Source organism: Schistocerca americana, chromosome 11 (assembly GCF_021461395.2).
Source record: "Schistocerca americana isolate TAMUIC-IGC-003095 chromosome 11, iqSchAmer2.1, whole genome shotgun sequence".
Lineage (NCBI taxonomy): Eukaryota > Metazoa > Arthropoda > Insecta > Orthoptera > Acrididae > Schistocerca > Schistocerca americana.
The window spans coordinates 169,921,751-169,943,033 of record NC_060129.1 but is presented as its reverse complement, the minus strand read 5'-3'; the positions used below and the strand labels follow the sequence as shown (position 1 = coordinate 169,943,033).

General features: G+C 47.1%; 1 long non-coding RNA gene across 2 annotated transcripts; it reads left to right on the top strand.

Annotated features, from left to right (window-relative positions):
* Nucleotides 1-7,314: 7,314 nt before the first annotated feature.
* On the top strand, nucleotides 7,315-20,531 carry LOC124553947. Of its 2 annotated transcripts, none has more exons than XR_006968177.1 (3): nucleotides 7,315-7,460; nucleotides 7,544-7,630; nucleotides 20,232-20,531. It is a non-coding gene; the product is annotated as an uncharacterized LOC124553947 (long non-coding RNA). The 2 variants fall into 2 exon arrangements; XR_006968178.1 differs by having other exon boundaries at nucleotides 7,544-8,025.
* The last annotated feature ends 752 nt before the right edge of the window (nucleotides 20,532-21,283 follow it).

The following is a 21,283-nucleotide window of genomic DNA, read 5'->3' as shown; positions in this document are numbered from 1 at the left end:
GTGGGAAGCTTCTTGCAGTCTTGGGTGAGGTTGTTGTTGTACAGGAGACGGCACTCGCAGCAGTAGGATTGATGAGAGGAATGGGACTGGTCAACAGGGTGGCAGCGGTTGAAAATCAGGGCTCCCTGTACGAGGAGGTGATTGATGGAATAGGCGGACTCAGTAAAGATATGCATGAGGAAGGAAGGTCCAGAGGAGTTGGAAATATGGCGGGCCGATCGTATTGCCAGGCCAGGATGGGCATTCAGCTCTGCCAACACCTCCGCCTCAGTGATCACAGGGCTGAGTTTGGTGATCATGGTGGTGAGGGTTGGCGGTTGACGAGGGGGTTGGAGCTGATGAGGAGAGGAGGGGAGCCAAGATGATACGGGGAAGGCGCCAGAGGAGATGAGTATGGAAAGAGGGAGAGGAGTACTTGATGAGAACAGAGTCTATGCCACGGGTAAGTTGGGTAATGGGGCACTGGGGATGTATTTTCGGATTTCAAGAGTGAGGGTGCGGTTATCTAGGAATTTCGGATCAGGGTTGGCAACGATGAAAGTGTACAGGGCTGGGGCTGGGGAAATGGGTGAAGGGTTAGTATCCATGGCGGGATCTGAGGGAAGTGGGGCAGGCAGTGTTCTTTTGGAGGAGGGGTTAGAGATGATGTCGCCATTAGGGCGCTTGGGAGTTTTATTGTTGGTGTGGCCTGGGAGGAGGGGTGAGGGACTGAGTGGATGAGGAGGTGGTGGGAGGCAGGCCACTCTTGGGAGGCGGCGGCACTGGGAATGGAAGTGGGGCTCTCTGTGTTGGCAACTGTGGCGTGGCAGGCATTGCCTCAGGCAGGTGAAGTAGGAAGAGTTATAGTGGGGCAGGTGGGAAGGGGGGAAAAGTCATCTTGTCGGGCGATTGTAGATGGGAGGCCAAAAGAAGGGACAGAAGCAGGAACAGGAATAGGAGCAGGGGAAGAAGTAGGGGAAGGAGCAACATAGAGGTGGGAATACAGGGTTGAGGAGGAGATGGAAGGGGAGGAGACTGTGAGGAGGGGAGGTGGAGTAGACGGGTTAAGCTCAGAGGAAGCACTCCACGAGGGCACAGTGAGTGCAAGGGAAGGGGAGGTGTTGATGACGGTGGTAGTCAGGGCATCAATTATTGGATGCGGTGTCCACTGGTGACAGGAGTTGCCGAAGAGGGAAAGGAACTAAAGCAGGGGCCGACGGCAGCGAGCACTGGGAAGTGGCGAACACCGGGGGGCAGCATTGGCGGCAGTGGCTGCAGCGATGAGCAATGGGCGGTGATGCACGTGGCGAGCATCAGGCGGCAGCAGCGAGCACCAGGTGGCGGAGGTGACAGCGGGCACTGGGAGGTGCGGTGCTGGAAAGCACTGGATAGCATCGGTGACAACAGGCACTGGGTAGTGGTGGCAATGTTGGGCACTGGATGGCAGCGGCGATGGCAGGCACTGGGTGGCGGTGGCGACAGCGAGCACCAGGCGGCGACGGCGATGGTGGTGGCAAGCACTGGGATGCAGTGAGCACCGGGAGGTGATCTTGGCGATGACCAGGTGGTGGTGGCGGTGGTGGTGGCAGTGGCGAGCACCAGGCGGTGAGCAGCAGCAACGGTGAGCAGACGAACAAAGGGACGACAATGGCAGGCAGACAGACAGATGGCAACGGCTGTGGGCTCTTCCAAAGTGACGATTACACCCTGAGTGTAGCCCAGGCAACATAATTCTTCGACTTGGACCTGAGGGGATCCACCCCTCGAATCTGGGCCATTCAGAGTTGAAAGGAAATGTGATAAGTAGTCGTATATATAGAAGACTCTATCACAAACATTGCTACTGCAAAGTATCATCGTCGTAAATAATTGGAAGATATATGTGTTTATAGCAGCAGAAAAAAATAGTGGGAGCAAAGGAGGTGTTTATTACTTCCAACTGATTGCAAACTGAAATCGAATTGTTTAGTGTGAAGCCCCAGAACCAACAGATGGCAGCCTGACATGCTGGCTGAGGAAGTGTGGTGGCTCTCTCCTTCTCTTTGCTTACAGCACTTGGCAATTGGTAGTACCAGAATATTTGTAGCCACACGAGTCTTATAGTTTGCTGATTTAAAAATCGGAGCTTTGATGTATTTTGGTAAATTTCGTGTTCCCTAAACCAAAAGTGATGTGCTTTTGACACTATGTTCCTCAGCTCTCCTGAAGTGATAGATGCTGTAAGTAACAGTCTGCCCAACAGAAATACGGATTCTTGAGGATCGATCCCCTCGAGTCCGAGTGAGAAGATTATGCTGCCAGGACTTCACTCGTGGGGGAATCACGCATTTGGAAGAGCCCCTGCCCTGGTTGCTGCCGCTGTCTGTGTGCTGGCAGTTCCTGCTGCCCCCGCCATCCGTCTGTCAACCGCCACCACCCGGTGATTGCCGCCGACACCGGAACTGCGCCCCAGCCGAGGATACTGGGCTACCACTTTTGCCATTGTTGCCCAGCCGCTGTCTCGAGGGATTTGCTGGACCACCTTCACTGCCTGTTAGAGTCATCACAGCCCCCCCCCCTTGTCACCCTTTTCACCACTGCCGCTGCTCCTGCCACCATTGCTGCAGTCCGTCGCCACCACCACTGTCCTTGCTGCCACTGCTGTTTCTCGTCCATACTGCCATTGCCGTCAGCACCTTCACCATATTCACCCCCCACTAGCAGACCACAACCATGTCTCAAACTCCATCATTTTCACCTCCCCCTAAGCAACTCCAACCACCATCACATGGAACCCATCCACAGACTCCATCACCGTCCTCCCTTCCCTCTGTCCCCCCCCCCCACGACTCTCCCTCACCTTTAGCTGTCACCCCATCGCCAACTTCAGACTTCCCACCACTCACTGCATCAGCTATGACAGTTCCCAGCCTGCACGGATTACCACCCACAGTGCCACAGTCCCTGCGACGCCTGTGCCATCGACCCCTGCATCATCTGCCGTCAGTGAGGACTTGTCCCCCGCCACCTTCCCCTGCAACTGATCCCTCAGCCCTCTTCCTACCCTGTCCTGTCCAAGAAACCTACTAAATGCCCTAATGTTGACCCTCTAGCCACCCTATCCACAAAGAAAACCCCTGATCACTGGGACCCATCCACCCCCATGAGCGCGACTCTGGCCCCACCCCTGACAAACCTTTCCTTCCACACCATCGTCCTCTGCAATATTGATCCTCAATTCATCGACACCCACACACACCCTCACCCTTGCAATCTGTAAATACTTCCCAAATGCCCCCATCTCCATTCTCATGCCTTGAAAACACTCGGTTCTTATTAAATCCCTCAATGCTTCCTTCCACACCAATCTCCTCTCCAAAATCCCATGTATCCAATTTGGCCCATGAGCAACCCTTACCCCCTGCCACACCCAGTTGTCTCCCGTCAGCCTCAAATTCCCCAACATCCACTGACCTTCACCACCATAATCATGAAGCTTAGCCCCGTGATCATGGAGGCTGAGGGGTTGGCAGAACTAACTTCCCATCCCGACATTGAAATCCACTCAGCCTGTCACATCTTTCATGATCCCAGTCAGACTTACCTTATGCACCTATTTACAGAATCCTCCTCTATTGACCGCCTCCTTACAGAGGGAGCCCTCATCTACAATGTATGTCACAAAGTTGACCCTTCTCATTCCCTCTCCAATCCTACCTCTGCTAACACTGCCTTAAGTACAATGACCATGTCGCTGCTGCCTGCAAAATCCCCTCTCCCTGTCCCCACTGCAAAGATTCCCACTACTCGAAGAACTCCAACCTCCCCTCTCTCCCCTCCTGTAACACCTGTAATGAACCCCATCCTACCTACACCTCTAAATGTAAAGTAAAACCTCCTCCCGTCATCTCAGAGCTCACCATCCCTGTCTGCCCCGTCGATGACCCCATCCACCCCAACAACTCGCTCCGCCCTCCTCCTACTGCAGAAGACATCATCCGCTTTGTCACCATTGTCTCCCAAAACATCCATGCCTTCCAGCGCCCCCACACCCTTTCCCAAATCACCCTCGCTGCCATTCTGTCTTCCACCTCACCACCTATGGCACCTACTCTCACAACCAGTCCCACTTCACCATCACCTCTCTGACTACCCTCATCTAAATCTCCCCTACCATTGCGTGACAACATTACAGTATCGTTTACCATAATATCCGCCCCCTGACCACACATAAACTCCTCTTCCTCCACACCCTCAATCGACGCAATGTGCATCACTTCATCCTAAATGAAACCTTCCTCACCTCAAGCACTTCCCTGTTTGGCTCCAAACTCTTCTCAGCTGAGTATCTCACCCACCATTACCGTCACATTTGCCACCATCTACATTCGCCCTCATACCACCATCCCATATAATATCCTGGCCCACAATGACTACACCTTCTCCACCTGTGTGATTGTCGCAGACCTCAATGTCTACAGTCGTGCTCCTGCTGAACCCCAGCAGTGGCATTGGTTTATCACCACCCTCCATGCAGACTAGGTTCCCCACCCCCAACACCCCCCTCCTCTACCTCCTGTACACAGTAGATATGCCCCAACCCACCACTCCAGTCCACCTCATGCATATGCCGATAACACCGCCTTCCTTGCCCTCCCTTCTACCCTGCAATGGAATGAATGCCTTCTCCAGAATCACCTTGACCTTTTTGTCACATTGTGTAACCAGTGGGTCCTCAGAATCAATTCTTCCAAGACCCAGGCAATCATTGTAGATTGTACCACTAGCTCCTTCTGGCTCCTTCATTTTTCTCTTAGCATCTGCGCCCATCTTGTTTGCCTCTCCCCCACACTCACCTACCATGGACTCACCATTGACCATCACCTCACCTTGATCCCTCATCTCTGCTTTATCCAATCCAGAGCCCACAATCGTCTCCATCTCCTTAAACTCCTCTCTGGCCAGACGTTGGGGTTGCCTCTCTCTACCATTTTACACACCTACAAATCCTTGTTCTGGCCCATTCTCTGTTATGCCAGTCCCACCTGGATATCTGCGCCCCCCCCCCCCCCCAAATTTTATATGTCCCTCCGGATCCTTGAGTGGCATGCAGTCCACTTTGCCTTTCGTATATACCTCCTATACCCCAGTAGATCGTCTATGACCTGACACCTATCTCCAATCAGTTCCTTTTCCTCCTGCATATCTGAGTCCTCTAAACCTCTGGCCGACTTGATCCCCCCACCCCCCTCCCCCACCTCCCTCACTGCTCCTCTCCTTTCTGATGCCTGCTCGCTGGCTTGCCTTCACTGTTGTGTCCCTCTTACCCTCCACCTCTACACCCTTCATCTACTTTCCCAAGGTGGCTTGTCAACCTTGCCTCCCAGATGATGCCGTCTCTCCCTCCATTTATCCCTGTCAACTCTGATCCTCACTTCCTCATCCCTCCCTCTGTCCTTTTCCCGAGCTCCCACTCCCCCCTTCTATCCTGTTTATTTTCTCCCACCCACTCTCTTTTTGATTCCTTTTCTCGCCCCTCAAACCCTTTTGCTTTTCCCTCCACTGCCTTCCCCACTCCTTTTCGCCTTCACCTGCCCCCATTTTTTCTGTGTCCTCTTCCTCCATCGGCTCCCCCCTTTTGCCTTTCCTCTTCTCTCCCCCTTTACCCACTCTGCTGTCTGCCTGCCCCCCCCCCCCCCCCCCCCCCCACTCCACCATCTGCTTTCTTGTCTACTTCATAGTGCGGTGTTTCAGTGATGTGACAGCATTGTGCATCCTGTTTTTACGTGTTGTGAACAGACCCCATCCTGTCACTGGGTGTGTTTTTGCGAACAGACACCAAACTGTCGCCATGTTTCTTTAATTGTGCCTGTCTAATTACTATGTATATTAATCAGCATTGCCGACCCTTTGGTTTTTTATTTTATTTTTATTTTAAGTTACGCAACTTTACGCCCTATTACGGTTTTAACCCGTCACCGTTTTAGCTCCTGGTTATATCGTTTATTCTTCACTCATTATGTTTTTAAACTATTTTGTAGGCTGCAGAGCGGCATATTACGCTGCTGTCGGCCCGCCTCCCCCTCTGAGGGGAATCAAATCTTGATAAAGAGGGACAAAAAACAGGAATTTGGGGAACAGAGAAAAGAAGCCACATCACATACAGTATTTTAGCTTTAACTAATATGCAATGAATCGTCACATTTGATCGTGAAAACTTGTTGGAATGATACTAAAATGTAAGGTATATTACTGAACCAACAAAACAGACTTTCTCTATCTATAGTAAGATATCTAGTTCAAGCAATACGCTTTCATTATTTGTTTACTTGCGTGCGTTGTATTGTTACACGACACGTGGAATTGTAACAAGACATGAAAGCTATAACAGATATGCAAATATAATACGAACAATATAAACGATTTTGTTAATTTCTCGGCATTTTATAGCTGTTTTTATGCTACAGTAAAATGTGTCAAATGCAAATAGTAGTACAACACGGGTGTAAAATGTTCATAAAACTTATCAAAATGCATCACATCTCCCATTTTAAACAAGCAATGTTTAAGACTGGTGTGGCTACAAATATTCGGTAACTGCTGATTGCTGAATGCAGTTAGCAAAGCGAGTGAGAGACCCGCAACACTTTGTCACTCAGCGTATTTGGGTGCCATCTGTCGGTAACATCTAGCAACACTGCGGTTCGGAGCTTCACTTCAAACGATGTGAATTCTTCATATTTCATTTCAGTTTGCAATTATAGGTTCTGCAGGCAGATGATGCAAGTCCCTCGCTGTAATTGTTGTTATTCTGCTGCTATAAATACATGTATATTCCAATTAATTATGAAGTGAATACTTCCTACCTAGCGATATTTGTGGTACAATGCTCTACATATTGAATCACTTTTGGTTATAGGGCATCATATCACGCAATTAATATTAAGATGTATTCAATTTTTGCAAGGCATGGCTGATGATGATCATGCTTATAATTTAATAAACGTAGTACATACGATCGTCATATCGTTATAATCGTAATGTTAAGGTTGTCGACGCTTGATGTTCAGTTGTTAGGTACATGTGCTAGCTCACAGACTAAATTTAGTTTCAACGACACAATCAGCATGAAGTTCGGTTTACCTACGTTCTTCAATTGGCTTTAGTTTAAATTAATGGAACAAGTGTGAAAGTATTGACAGTGCGATATTGAGAATCATATCGCAAATTACCAAACAGTACTATAGGAGCTCAAATTTTGAATACGGGTTCTAACCACGTTGTTGCGCCTTCACAAGTATCTGAACTACATTCACTGTAAGTCACTTGATTTATCGATAATTCATAATGCCAGTGACAGCAAAACTGGAAAAGTTGCCACAGCGTCTTTACATCGTCTTTGTCAGAAGTGAGGTTAGTTTCTATGTTTGTAAATGAATCTGGGGGCATCGTTTGTGCAAAGTGTGAAACCTCCCCCCACTCAAGTGCTTCCATTACCAGAGGTATTAGCAGTTGTATAATGTGAATTATATTGCTAGTAATTAGTAGCAATATAAAATTTTAATAATCCTCGTGATTTTGTCAGGCGCGACTACTGGATGCTCTATGTACCCATCCAAATTTAGAAGAGATAGTCATGAAGATTCAAAATGACTCTTGAAGAATTCGCACGGTAAAGGAGCCATAGTTGATTATAAAGTGTGCAAAATGAGTATTGGTACAGTGCGTAACTGAAGTTATTATGTGATTAGAAAGGAATGATAAATAGATGTGAACCATACTGAGACTGAATAACGAAAATTCCATTCACATTCCATTCCCCCACATTTTCTGCCACGTATTTAATGATAACGACTTGCTAGAGTGTCATACCGATCCGTTTATCCTTGAATGTTGATTGTGATGACGGAGTGACCTGTAGCGTAGCCCAATCTCTAGGTTAGGACAGAAGGTTGCGTGTTTTCAGATTGATAATGTGCACGTCAAAACATTGGAAAGCACTGATCTTACAGATACAAGTCGAAATTGGGAATATTAGTAATGCAATATTTTAAAATACAGACAAAGGTATAGCTGTGTATTGTACCGTTGGAAATAATATCAGTCTTGTGAATACAGCTGTTTAATGTTTGGTAAAAGTTACCTAGTAGACACCAGATTGAATTTTTTGTAGTTTATTTACAATATATGCGTGTAATATGCATCAAAATACTCATCAGAGACTTAGCCATTATCTGGTTTTAAAATCACCATGCAATTTTAACTTCTTTTTCTTTTATTGAGTTTCGATTCCCTCTCGAAGGGGTTGGGCTGGCAGCAGCTTCGTATTTTTATTTATTTATTTATCTCTTGTTCCGGTGATCCATGTTGTGACACTATCACAGGATATGGAACGTGTCAATTTTACAAGCTTTTGGCCAGAATTTATGGTAATACATAAAACAAAACAAAAAGCAGTAACTTAGGTCCCAATAAAAAAGTACATTTTAGAGATAGATAAAGATTACAAGACAATAAGTGTTACAGAGAAATAAATAGTGCAAAATACGTGTTTACAATAAAAATATTCCGTTTTACAAATACAAATTTGGGCATACATTTGCAATTTACAATACAAGAAATGTTAAAACTGTAGTTCAGGAACTCTCCTTACGTATAAAATGATCCTTGCAATAGGAACTGCCTTCAGGTTTTTTTAAATAGGAGATCATCATCTACCAAACACTTAATTCTTGAAGGGAGGGCATTAAAAATCTTACAGCCACTGAAATGGACTCCTTTCTGCACCATACTTAGATTTGGCTGTTCATTGTGGATATCATGTTTCCTTCTAGTATTGTGATTGTGATATGTACTATTCAGCTTAAAGATGGATTTTTCTTGCCTTATGAAGCACATCAACGAGAATATATATTGCGCAGTGGATGTAAGTATTTCAAGCTTCTTAAAAAGGTGCCTGCATGTGGCTCTAGGATGGACTCCACACATCATGCTTATGGCTCGTTTTTGTACACATAGCACTTTTTTAGCCAGTGGTTGATTTCCCCAAAATTTAATTCCATATGCCGTATTTGCATGAGAGTAACCATAATACGCTGACTTCATGGTTTCCATATTTCTATAAGAAGAAACAATGCGCAATGCGTATGTTGCTGAACTTAGTCTTTTGCACAGATCCACGATGTGGTTTGACCAATTCAGTTTGCTATCAATATGCAAGCCTAGGTATTTTGAGGAATCTACCCTGGTTATTGTCTGCTCACCTATCTTTACAAACATTTCCTCATCTTTGGATGTTTTGTGGAACTGAATGTAGTTTGTTTTACAGTAATTTAAAATAAGACCATTAATGTTGAACCAGTTCACCGTTTCATTTAAAGCCTTATTTGCCGTTACCTCAAGTTTATCTACTGAATTATCAATAAGTAGTGTAGTGTCATCCGCGAAAATGGTGAATCTACAATATTCCGTAGAGAGAGGAAGATCATTTGGGACACCATCTTGACTATCTACTACAACTTTTTGTTTCCTGTTTGACAGATATGAGTTGAGCCATTTCCCTGCTGCACCACTTATACCGAGATGTGCAGCTTTTTGTGAAAGAATTTGGTGATTTACACAGTCAAATGCTTTTGTTAGGTCACAAAATATGCCAATCACTTTGTTTTTTGTTGATAGATTCCAAGAGTTTGCCAGTAAATGCAAATATTGCATCTACCACTGACAAACCTTTCTGAAAGCCAAACTGACTTTTGCTGAAGCTATTTTGTTCACTGAGATGCTTAACTCTCCTGGCATGCATTAGTTTCTCTAAAACATTTGAAAAGCTTGTCAGTAGTGATATTGGCCTATAGTTAGCAGTATCCATCTTATCCCCCTTCTTATACAGCGGTTATACAACTGCATACTTAAGCCTCTTAGGAACTATTCCTTGCTTAAGTGACGCGTCAAAAATGTGGCAGAGGACTTTACTTACATGGCTGGAGCGGTATGCCGCTCTTCAGCCTACAGAACTTTTAAAACATAATAATAAGTAATAAAAGCAGGCAATAAAAATGGTGGCTTTTAAATTGTAAAATGGCGGAAAGTTGTGGAAGTTAAAATATAAAACACTGCGCTAAAAAGTTGGCATGGAAATGACACACCACAGCATAGGTTAGAGGGGGGGGGGGGGGGGGTGAGGGGGAAAGAGGGGAGGTGTGGAAAAAGCAAAGTAAGAGAGAGGAGCCAATGGATGAAGAGGACTCATAAGGGGGGGGGGGGGGGGGCAGGGTGGACAAGAGAGGGTGTGGGGAAAGGCATAGAACGAAAAGCAAAAGTACTCAGGGGAGAGAAGGGACTCAAAAGAGTGTAGCCGGGAAAGAGGGAAAAACAGGATGGGCTGGGAGAGGGAAGGGGAGCCTGGGAAATAGACAGCAGTAGGGAGGGGGAGGTGAGGATCAAAGTTGAAAGGAGGGATAAATGGAGGGAGAGAGGGCATCATCTGGGAGTGGGAGTTGATGGAAGCCACCTTGGGAAAGGAGATGAAGGGTGTAGAGGTGCAGGGTAGGTGGGGCACAATGATGAAGGCACAGCTGTGGGTGTGGGTTCAAAAGGAGAGGAACATCCAGGGAATGGGGGGATCAAGTCTGTGGGAGGTGTACAAGATGCAGATATGTTCGAGGAAGAAGAGCACATGGAAAGGAACCAGGTCATATAGGATCCCCATGGGGTGTGGGAGGTGTATACGGAAGGCTACCACAACCTTTATTCGGCTTTCACATTACTCAGCTGCCCCAATTCTCAACTGAGTATAAAATTTTTCTCAGAGAAAATCAGCTTCTTCGTTCATTTTTTCGACCATAGGCATGTAATACACCCATATTGTGAAACACAATAACAAACAAAGTACGAATGGAGGATAACAGATCGCATACGGCATCTAATGTTAACTGCTGATTTTAGTTGCTACTTGCGACTTCTACTTGCAATTGTCACTGAAATCGCAACTAGACAAGAGGTTGAGAGAAATCTTGAGGGTCAGACTCCCTCATTTCCACACCCCAGGATTACGCCACAGCCACTGCCACCCACTGCTCGCTGTTGCTGCCCGGTGCTCACCACCACCGCCCTGGTGCGGCTCTGCCCCACACCAGTTCCTGCCCTCGCCGCTGTCCTTGTTGCCCTCATGATTCAACTGCTGCCCAGAGTAAGTCACTGGACCACCGGCACTGCCTGCAGAGGGCTGCTGCCCCACCCTGGTGGAGTTGCTGCTGCCCCCCACGTCGTCGAGGGCTATCTCGTCACTGCTGCTACTGCCACTATTGCCGAGTTCTTCGCCGACGCCACCGTTTCTCGTTGCTTCTGCTGTGACCACTGCTGTCGCCGTTACCACTGTCACCATCTTCATCCCCCATTTGCTCACCACCACCATGGCCCTCCCTACCACCTCCATCATTTTCACCTCCTCTTCCACTGCTTCCGACCACCATCACACGGAGTTCTTCAGCAGATCCCATCACCATTACCCCTTCCCTCCCTGTTCATCCTACTCCTGTGCTGTTTACACCCATCACTTCCCCGACTCTGGCTCACCTGTAGCTGCCACCCCATCGTCATCTCCGGACTTCCCACCACTCTCTGCGCCACCTACATCAGGCTCCCAGCCAGCACAAATCTCAGTATGCCATGCCACAATCTCTGCCACACCCACATCCCCACCCTCTCCGTCACCTGACACTTAGGGAGGAACTTTCCACCGACACCTAACCCTCAAACCCACCCCACAGTGTCCTTCTCAACCTGTCCTATCCAAGAAACCTACCAAATGCCCTAATGTTGACCCTGCCCCCACCCTATCCACAAAGAAAACCACTGATCCCCGTGACCCACCCATCCCCATGGACACAACCCCATCCCTCACTCCTACACCTCCTTTGCCCCACTCCTGCATCCTCTCAAATCCTGACCCTCGACTCCCTGACACCTGCAGGCTCACCCTTGTCATCTGTTAATACCCCCCCCCCCCCCCAATGCCCCTATCTCCCTTCCCATTCTTCGCAAGGACTCCACCCCCATGCATCCTTCCACATTGATCTCCTCTCACAAATCCTATGCGTCTAGTTTGGCCCATGAGCCACCCTTACTGCCTACCACACCCTCTCCTCTCCCCAACAGCTTCAGCCTCCCTGATATCTGCCGACCTTCACCTCTGTGATCATGAAGCTTAGCCCCGTGGTCATGGAGGCTGAGGTGTTGGTGGAACTCAATTCCCACACTGACTTTGAAATATGCTTGGCCTGTCGCACCTTTAATGATGCCGAGGCGACATGCCTTATAATAATCTTCACTGAATCCTTCTTTTCCATTGACCGTCTCCTTACAGAGGGAGCCCTCATCTTTAACAGATGCCTTAAAGTTGACCCCTCCTGTTTCCCCCTTTAATCCTACCACTGCCAATGATGTCTTAAATATAATATGCATGTCATTGCTGATTGTAAGAGCCCCCAACCTGTCCCCATTCCAAAGATTCACACTTCCTCAAAAACTTCCCCCACCTTGCCACTTCCCCCTCTTGTAATATGAGTACCTGTAACAAATCACATTCTACCTACTCATATAAATGTAAAGCGGAGCCTCCTCCCAACACCCCAGACCTCACCATCCCCGTCCATCCACTAGGTCATCACATCCATCCCAACTACTCCCTCTGCCGTCCTCCTACTGCAGAGGACATCATCCACTTTATCACCACAGTCCTACAAAATACACCCTTTCCAATGCCCCCACGCCATTTCCCAAACCGCCCTCGCTGCCTGTTCTATCTTTCATCTCCCCACCTATGCCACCTACTCCCACAAACAGGCCCACTTCTCCTTCACCTCCCTCACCACCCTCTTCTAAATCTCCCCCACAGTGGCACAACAACATTACAGTATCATTTACGAGAATACTCCTGCACACCCTAAATCAACACCGTGTGGATGCCTTCACACTCAATGAAACTTTCCTCCAACCTCGCGTTTCCATCTCCACAGACTAACTTGTAGTAGGGTTGCCACCTTAAACACCTCCCTCTTTGGCTCAACCTCTTCTCAACAATCTCTCTGAGAATCTCACCCTCAGCCTCTTCTCCCCACCCTTACCATCACATGTGACACCATCTACATCTGCCCTTGCACCCGCTTCCCGTACGATTTCCTGGCCCACATCTAACGCACCTTCTTCACATATGAGATTGCTGCAGACGTCAGTATCCACAGCTGTCGTCCTGCTGACCTCCAGTGGTGGCATTGGTTTATCACCAGCCTCCAGGGAGACCAGGTTTCCCCCACACAACACACCTGACCTGAATCCAATACCACTCCTCACACGATTTTGGCGTCTCCCAACCTCCTCGGGCAATCACCGCCGAAAGCCTTGACATCATTGGTAGCGACCACACATCCATCCTTCTCAGCATCTTTGACGGTCGCTATCCCCGCCACTTTCCTCATCCTGATGTTCCTCCTAAACTTGTCCATGATTACTCCCACGCCAACCGGAATGCCTAACGATACTCGATATACACCCAGGCCAAATGCCCAACCCTACCCTCCAATGCCGTAGCTGCCCATATCGATACAAAAGCCGTACACCATCACCACCCAGCCCTCGCCCGCATACCGTCCTTCTCATTCGTGTATCCTGTCAACTATACTAATCCGTCTTCCACACCCATGACTAAGACACACTCACTCACCACCGGCAATCACAATGACACGTCAGGAACGAGCTTAGTCCAAAGGAATGTTGAGCCTGGAGACAGACATGCACACAACTCAATGCTACTCTCCCAATAATCTCTTCAAAGTACTGGTCTGCTTTCCACTGCCTTTCTGGAAACTGTCCTATCACACAATACCCTCTCCTCATTGAAGACCGTCGCTTTCCTGGTAACCTCAGTAAGGCCAACAACTTTGCCTCCCATCTATCCAAAGACTTCCAGATCCCCAATTTGCTTATTCCCTCCTCCCCAACGTCATCAAATGTATGGCTTCCAGTACTTAGGCCACAGACTGCCATTGGAGCTCAACACTCCCCTCAGTGCACAGAACATCATCCTCACACTGTGCAGTAAACGTAACACTGTTCCCAGCCATGACCGCATTACCTACTGTCACCTCAAACATTTCCCTCCCTCCTTTCTTGCAGTCCTTGTGTGGCTTTCGACCTTCCTTCTCTGCCAACAACCAACCCCTATGCCTCACCCATCTCCTCTCCCTCCAGCTTAACTCCTGCTGCTCTACCATTTTTGTCTCCCTAGACATGGAAAAGGCCTACAATCACGTATGGTATCCCTCGCTCCTACTGTTCAACGATCCAAATGCCTTCTCGCAAATCACCTTGATCTTTTTGCCACATGGTGCAACCAGTGGCTCCTGAAAAGCAATCCTTCCAAGGACAAGGCAATCATCGTAGCTCGTACCATCCACTCCTTCCATCTCCTTGATTTTTCCCTTACCATCTGCTCCCGTCCTGTTCATCTCTTCCCCCATGCTCACCTACCTCGGACTCACCATTTACCGTCACCTTACCTGGACCATTCATCTGTGCTCTATCCAATCCGAAGTCCACAACTGCCTCCGTCTTCTTAAACTCGTCTCCGACCATCCTCCACAACTACAAACCCTTGATCCTTTCCATCATCTGCTTCACTAGTCACGCCTGGATTTCCGCCATCCCCCCCCCCCCCCCCCCCCCTCCTCCCGAAATTCCTTGAGAGCCACACACTCCACCTCACCTTCCACATAGACCTCCAATGCCACACACAGATCCTCTATGACCTGATTCTTTTCCTTCATCTGCTCCTTTTCCTCAAATATATCCATGTCCTCTACACCTCCCCCCATTCCCTGGTTGCACCTCTCCTCTCCAACCCCCATCCATTGCCGTGCCTTCACCATCGTGTCCCACCTCTACACCATTCATCTCCTTTCACAGGGTGGCTTTCAACAGCTCCCTCTCCCGGATAATGCCCCCTCTTCCTCCATTTATCCCTCTTATCAACTATGATCCTCACCTCCCCGTCCCTACTTTTGTTCTTTCCCCAGGCTCCCTCTTGCCCCCTCCTACCATCCTGTTTTTCCCACTTCCCCACCTACCCTCCCTTTCACACTCTTCCCTCCGCTGAATACTTTTGCATTCCCCTTCTCTGCCTTTACCCACTGAGTCTCGCGTCTGCCCTGGCCTCTGTTATGACTCCTTTCTCTCCGATGGTTCTTTCCCTCCCTTTGGTTTTTCCTCTCCTCCACTCTTTTTTCCCCTTATATATCTGGGTACCCCCCCCCCCCCACACACACACACACATTTGTTTTAGGCTGTGGTGTGTCATCTCCATGCCAACTTTTTACAGAAACCATACTGTCGCTGTGTGTGATTTTTTTTATCTCTTGCGAACAGAAACCAGACTCTCGCCGTGTTTCTTAATTGTCTGTCTACTATTGTACCTGTCTGCTTACGTGTGTTATACTTAGCATCGCCAACTCTTGTTTCATATTTGAACTTCTACAATTTTCCGCCATTTTACACTTTAGAAGTCACCATTCTTATCACCTGCTTTTATTACTTATTATCTTATTATTATCTTTTAAAAATTCTGTAGGCTGAACAGCGGAATACTAAACTACTGCCAGCCTGCCTACTTCATGTGGAATAGAAACTCAATAAAGGAAAAAAAAGACAGAGAGAGAGAGTTTGAGACTAAGAAGTACGAAAGTCAGCCAACAGATGCCACACGGTGCTGAATGCTAATGAGACACCCACTAAACCCACAGGGCAGAACAGGTGATTAGGATTGTGGAAAGGGCGAAATAAGGTGTCGATAGAGTTCACTCAAAATTGTAATTTATTGTAATTTAATAGCACCATTAAACCAAAACAGCACTTAGCCGAATCTTTAGAACTATGAGTTTCAAAAGGGTAATTATTTCATGGCTGAGGGCCTCCAAACAAGAAATCTTAAAAGTCAATAAAATGAAAATGCAGTTAAAATAGCAAATGAAATAATTAAAATATATATGGTATCACAGTAAAGCTGGAAAGCTTCAAGGCAAAAGTAGACACAACAAACATATGCAAGGTGCAATACAAGTGGGTAAGAGCCACAATTAAATTTGAAATTTTTAAAATATATTACCATAATCCTTTAAGGCAGAAAAGGCCGCAATGTTTTTGCTTAAAGTGTAATCTCAAGAATAATGGTTTAAATGGCTTAAAGCCCACAATTGGTTTTCAAAATTCAAAAATACATAAAGTCCAGTAAAAACAAGAATTTTTGAATCATTGGCTATGAAAGATTGTAAATGGACAGTTAATCACTGGTGAGAAGGACAATAAAGAAAACGGCACTGAGAAGCCTCCAGGGAGGTCGGTCTGCCCTTGTTCACTTAGGTGAGACAGGTGGTGAGCCCAACTACACTTGATCCGATGGAACTCAACCAGGGGACAGCCTCGGACTGACCGACACAACGAATTCCTAGCCACCAATCAGTACATGAGAACTCAAACACAAAAGGTTACGAATGTGATTATCCACAATGAAATATGTATTAGCTGTCAAAACTACACACCATGTTGGACAGCAACAACAGATGAGGAAAGGACACTGCCTGAAATTATGTTAGTGGCCAGGACAGGTAACCGGAACACTAAGGGCCACAAGGCAGAAAATTTTGCTGGTACACTTGAATTTGAAATACGGTAATGTAGTTAACTTCACCCAAAAGGAACACTGTGTGAATTTACGTCAGTGGACAGGGCAAGTAACCAGAATACTAATGGCCACAAGGCAGTAAATTCTGGTGGTGCCCTCGAATTGTAGTCAACCAATATACTTAATTGGACCACATGGTGACTAAATTTCACCAATAGAAACTCTTGGTGTTGCTCACAGGGAAACCTCCCCAACAGCGAACCACCGAAATGAACCACACAACATGAATGGATGTGGCTTGGATAGTTGAAACCCCCACTCAACTTTGACATCCTCGGTCAGTGAACCACGAAGCTTGTAGCGATGGGACAGCTCCACACACACTTCGACACTGCTCAGGGATGCGCAGCAGATCCAACCGATTGCACCGCTCGGAGATAACTTCCCTAGTCCTCAGCAACCGACCGACTCCTCTCAGAATGCCGACAACATCTAAAATAGTTGTCAGTGGAAATAACGCCAACTACACACACAACCTGACAAACACTTGCACGAAGACCTGAACGATACCCAACAGTAAGTAAGCACACACGATGACAAATCGGGAGTCAAAGCACACACACACACAGCTGACTCACGAACAATCAGCGAGCCAAAACGCGTCGTCTGTTAGGATGACTGACCGACGATCCACCGAGACCGTGGCCTGGCTCAAGTGATGCGAGGCAGCAGTGGTCAGGCAAGCCGTGTCAACGCAGACCTCACCTCTGCTCCAACCCTACTGCACCAGTGCCACATCGCAACTCTCAACTGACAGGTCCGAACTGCGCTCCAGACACGGTCCAACTGACTGCTGGCCTGAACTCGCGACCGGAACTCACTCACGACAGACAACGCCCGGGAAGTAATAGCAGTCGAGCAAAGATACTACAAGACGGGATATATGGAAATGTGCTGCTAGTGCCAGTCACGGTCAGCAAAGCAGCAACTTAGTGACAGTAGTAATTTAAATTAATGTAGTGAGGTGGAAGTACATTATCTCGCTACTTGCGACTTATGCTAGCTACTTGTCTCTGGAATCACAACTAGAGAAGAGGTTCACAGGACATGGTTACTGTGAAGGAATGCTTTGCCTGGTGATAGACACGCACACAACTCAACGCCACACTCCCAATAAACTCTTCCAAGTTATTGGTCTGCTTTCCAAAGCCTTTTCTGGAAACCATCCTACCCTGCAAAACCCTCTCCTCCTCGATGACCGGCCCTTCCCAGACAACTTCAGTAAGGCCAACCACTTCACCTTCCACCTATCCAAAGTCTTTTCCATTCCAGATGATCCACAATTTGATTATTCCCTCTTCCCCGACTTTGTCAAATGTCTGGATACCACCGCTCCTCCCCTTGCTCCTAACTTCCAGTACTTGGGCCACACACCACCATGAGAACTTAAGACTCCCATCAGTACACAGGACATCAGCCTCACACTCTGCACTAAATGCAACACTGCTCCCACCCGTGACCACATTTCCTGCCGCCATCTCAAACACTTCCCTCCCTCCTTTCTTGCAGCCCTTACCACCCTCTATAACGTAATTTTTGCCAATGTAATCCTTGCCACCAGCTTCTTCTTTGTCCTGTGGTAAACCTGCCATATCCTGATGTTCCCCAAACCTAACAAGCCTCTGTCTGATGCATCTCCCTATTGCCCTATATGTCTCACTTCAGTGTTCAGCAAGCTCTTAGAATACATCCTTACCTGGCACATCCATCACCACCTCCACTGACACCACCTCCTCCCCAACACCCAATGTGGCTTTCGACCTTCCTTCTCTGCCAACAATCAACTCCTATACCTCACCCATCTCCTCTCCCTCCAACTTAAGTCCAGCCGCTCCACCATTTTTGTCACCCTTGATGTGGAAAAGGCGTACGACCGCATATGGCATCCCAGTGTCCAGTTGAAACTCCAGATTTACGCCCTTCCTATCACCTATGTCCGTCTGATGGCCTCCTTCCTCTCCACCACCCCTCCTATGTCAGCGTTCGTTACACCGATTCCTGCATCTTCTAGCCCTCTTTGGGTTGCCCCGGACTCTGTCCCCTACCCTCTCCTCTACCTCCTGTACACAGCAGATATGCCCCAAACCCCTCCCTCCAGTCCACTTCCTGCAGTATGCTGATAACAACGCCTCCCTTGCCCTCGCCCCTACCCTTCTACGGAACCAATGCCTTCTCCAGAATCACCTTGACCTGTTTGCCACATGGTGTAACCAGTGGCTCCTCAAAAACAATCCTTCCACGACCCAGGCAATCATCGTAAGTTGTACCACTCCCTCCTTCCGGCTCCTTGATTTTTCCCTTAGCATCTGTGCCCATCCTGTCTGCCTCTCCCCCATCCTCACCTACCTTAGACTTAACATTGGCCGTCACCTTACCTGGACCCCTCATCTCCGCCCTATCAAACCCAAAGCCCACAACCACCTCCGTCTCCTAAAACTCTTCTCTGGCTGGACGTAAGGGTTGAACCTCTCTACCATCCTCCACACCTATATATCCTTGATCCATCCCATCCTCTGCTATGCCAGTCCCGCCTGGATCTCCGCCGCCCCAAATTCTATAAATCCCTCCAGATTCTCTAGCACCTTGCACTTCACCCTCCCTTCTGTATACGCCTCCCATCCCCCATGTGGAAATTCTATGACCTGATTCCTTTCCCCCATCTGCTCCTTTTCCTTGAATATATCAGAGTCCTATACACCATCTGCAGACTTGATGCCCCCATCCCCTGGTTGCTCCTCTCCTCTCCACCCCCGCCCTCTGCTGCGCCTTCACCATTGTGCCCCCCCCCCCCCCAACCACTACCTCTACACACTTCATCTCCTTTCCCAAGGAGCCTTCTGTCAACTCTCCCTCTCTGAAGATGCCCTTTCTCCCTCCATTTATTCCTCCTATCAACTTTGATCCTCACCTCCCCCTTCCTACCTCTGTCTTTTTCCTAGGCTTCTTCTGGCCCCAACCCTCTTCATGTTTTCATTCTTCCTGCATACTCTGTCATTGACTCCTTTCTCCCCTGAGTACTTTTGCATCCCCCTCCTCTGCCTTTACACACTCCCTCTCATGTCCACCCTGCCCTCCCTTATGAGTCCTCACCCTTCATCGGCCCCTCAACCCCACTGTTAGTGTATTCCTCACCTCCTCCCTTTTTCCCCCTCATCTGTTCATGTCCCCCCCCCCCCTCCCCTTAACCATTCTGCCCTAGGCTGTGGTGTGTCATCTCCATGCCAACTTTTTAGTGCAGTGTTTTAAGTGAGTGTTAAAGTGTTCTGTGTCTTTTCTGAAGTGTAGTGAACAGAAACCATACTGTTGCTAGGTGTGAGTTTTTATCTGTTGTGAACAGAGACCATACTGTTGCCGTATTTCTTAATTGTCTGTCTACTATAGCACCTGTCTGTTTACTGAATGTTTTACTTTGCATTGCCAACTCTTGTTTTATATTTTAAATTCCACAATTTCCCACCTTTTTACAATTTAAGAGTCACCATTTTTAATGACTTCTTTTACTGTTTATTATCTTCTTAATATGTTTTTAAAACTTCTGTAGCCTGAAGAGTGGTGCACTAAGCTACTAAGAGCCCTTCGAAGAAGTACAAGAAGAAGAATCAGAAGAAGAAGAAGTAGAAGAACATGAAAAAAAGAGGTTCACAGGAAGAAGTACAAAATTCAGCAAGATGGCACATAGCTTGAATGTTAAAGGCTACTCGCAACTCCTAGTTACGGCTCAAATTGCAGCCAGATTGTATAAAGTTGTTATTGTGACATGTCTAACTTCTCAGTCACTGTGATTTATAATAGATACACAATTTCTTGCCCACCGCCAATAAATATTTAATTGGTAGCTGAATCTAACTGTTCATGTATATCACTAACAAATACCAAGAGACTAAGTGTGTTATCTCTGTGTATTTATTTTAAATTTTTTGTACTCTCTGTGGATTCATTTTTAAGTGCTCTTACTACATCTCCGAATAGTGGCAGTGAGGATTTTCCTCGGTCGAATGACCATACGATCTGCTTGGCTTTGTGTCATGCCTGAATACAATAAATTCCAACTATAGCCACAATTATATCTGCAACTCCAGTTTGCGCCCTAATCCTATGTATATTTTCCTGTATACCCACAGAAACTTCCAACACACATTTTCAGCATTGCTGTTGGAAGATACCTCAGCTTTTGAATAGTTTTCATTCTGAAATGAAGTCCAGGGGAAACCTTGTTACTAAAACTCAAAGCTGGTAAACCTCATATTTCCAAACTTCCCCTTTTGGACAGTTAGGAAGTTCAATGTTACAAACCCCACTGAGTTTACAGAAAAGTAGCCTAGACTATTTTTACTCTTCTGTTTATTTACTTCCCTGACCACCCAAATATTGTCTTCAATGTCCATAAATATAAAAACTCATTATAGCTTCTATGATATTTATCAATTTGTTGCTTGTGAATTTCTTTAGTCTTGTTGTATATTGAATCTTATGCGTAGTTTCAGACTTAATTTTTCATGGTATTTCATATCTCCATGAATTGGCCAAATCTCCTTGTGGAGAATGATGAAGTACATTTTATTAGTAACTGAGGTAGAGTCTGTGCAGGATAAA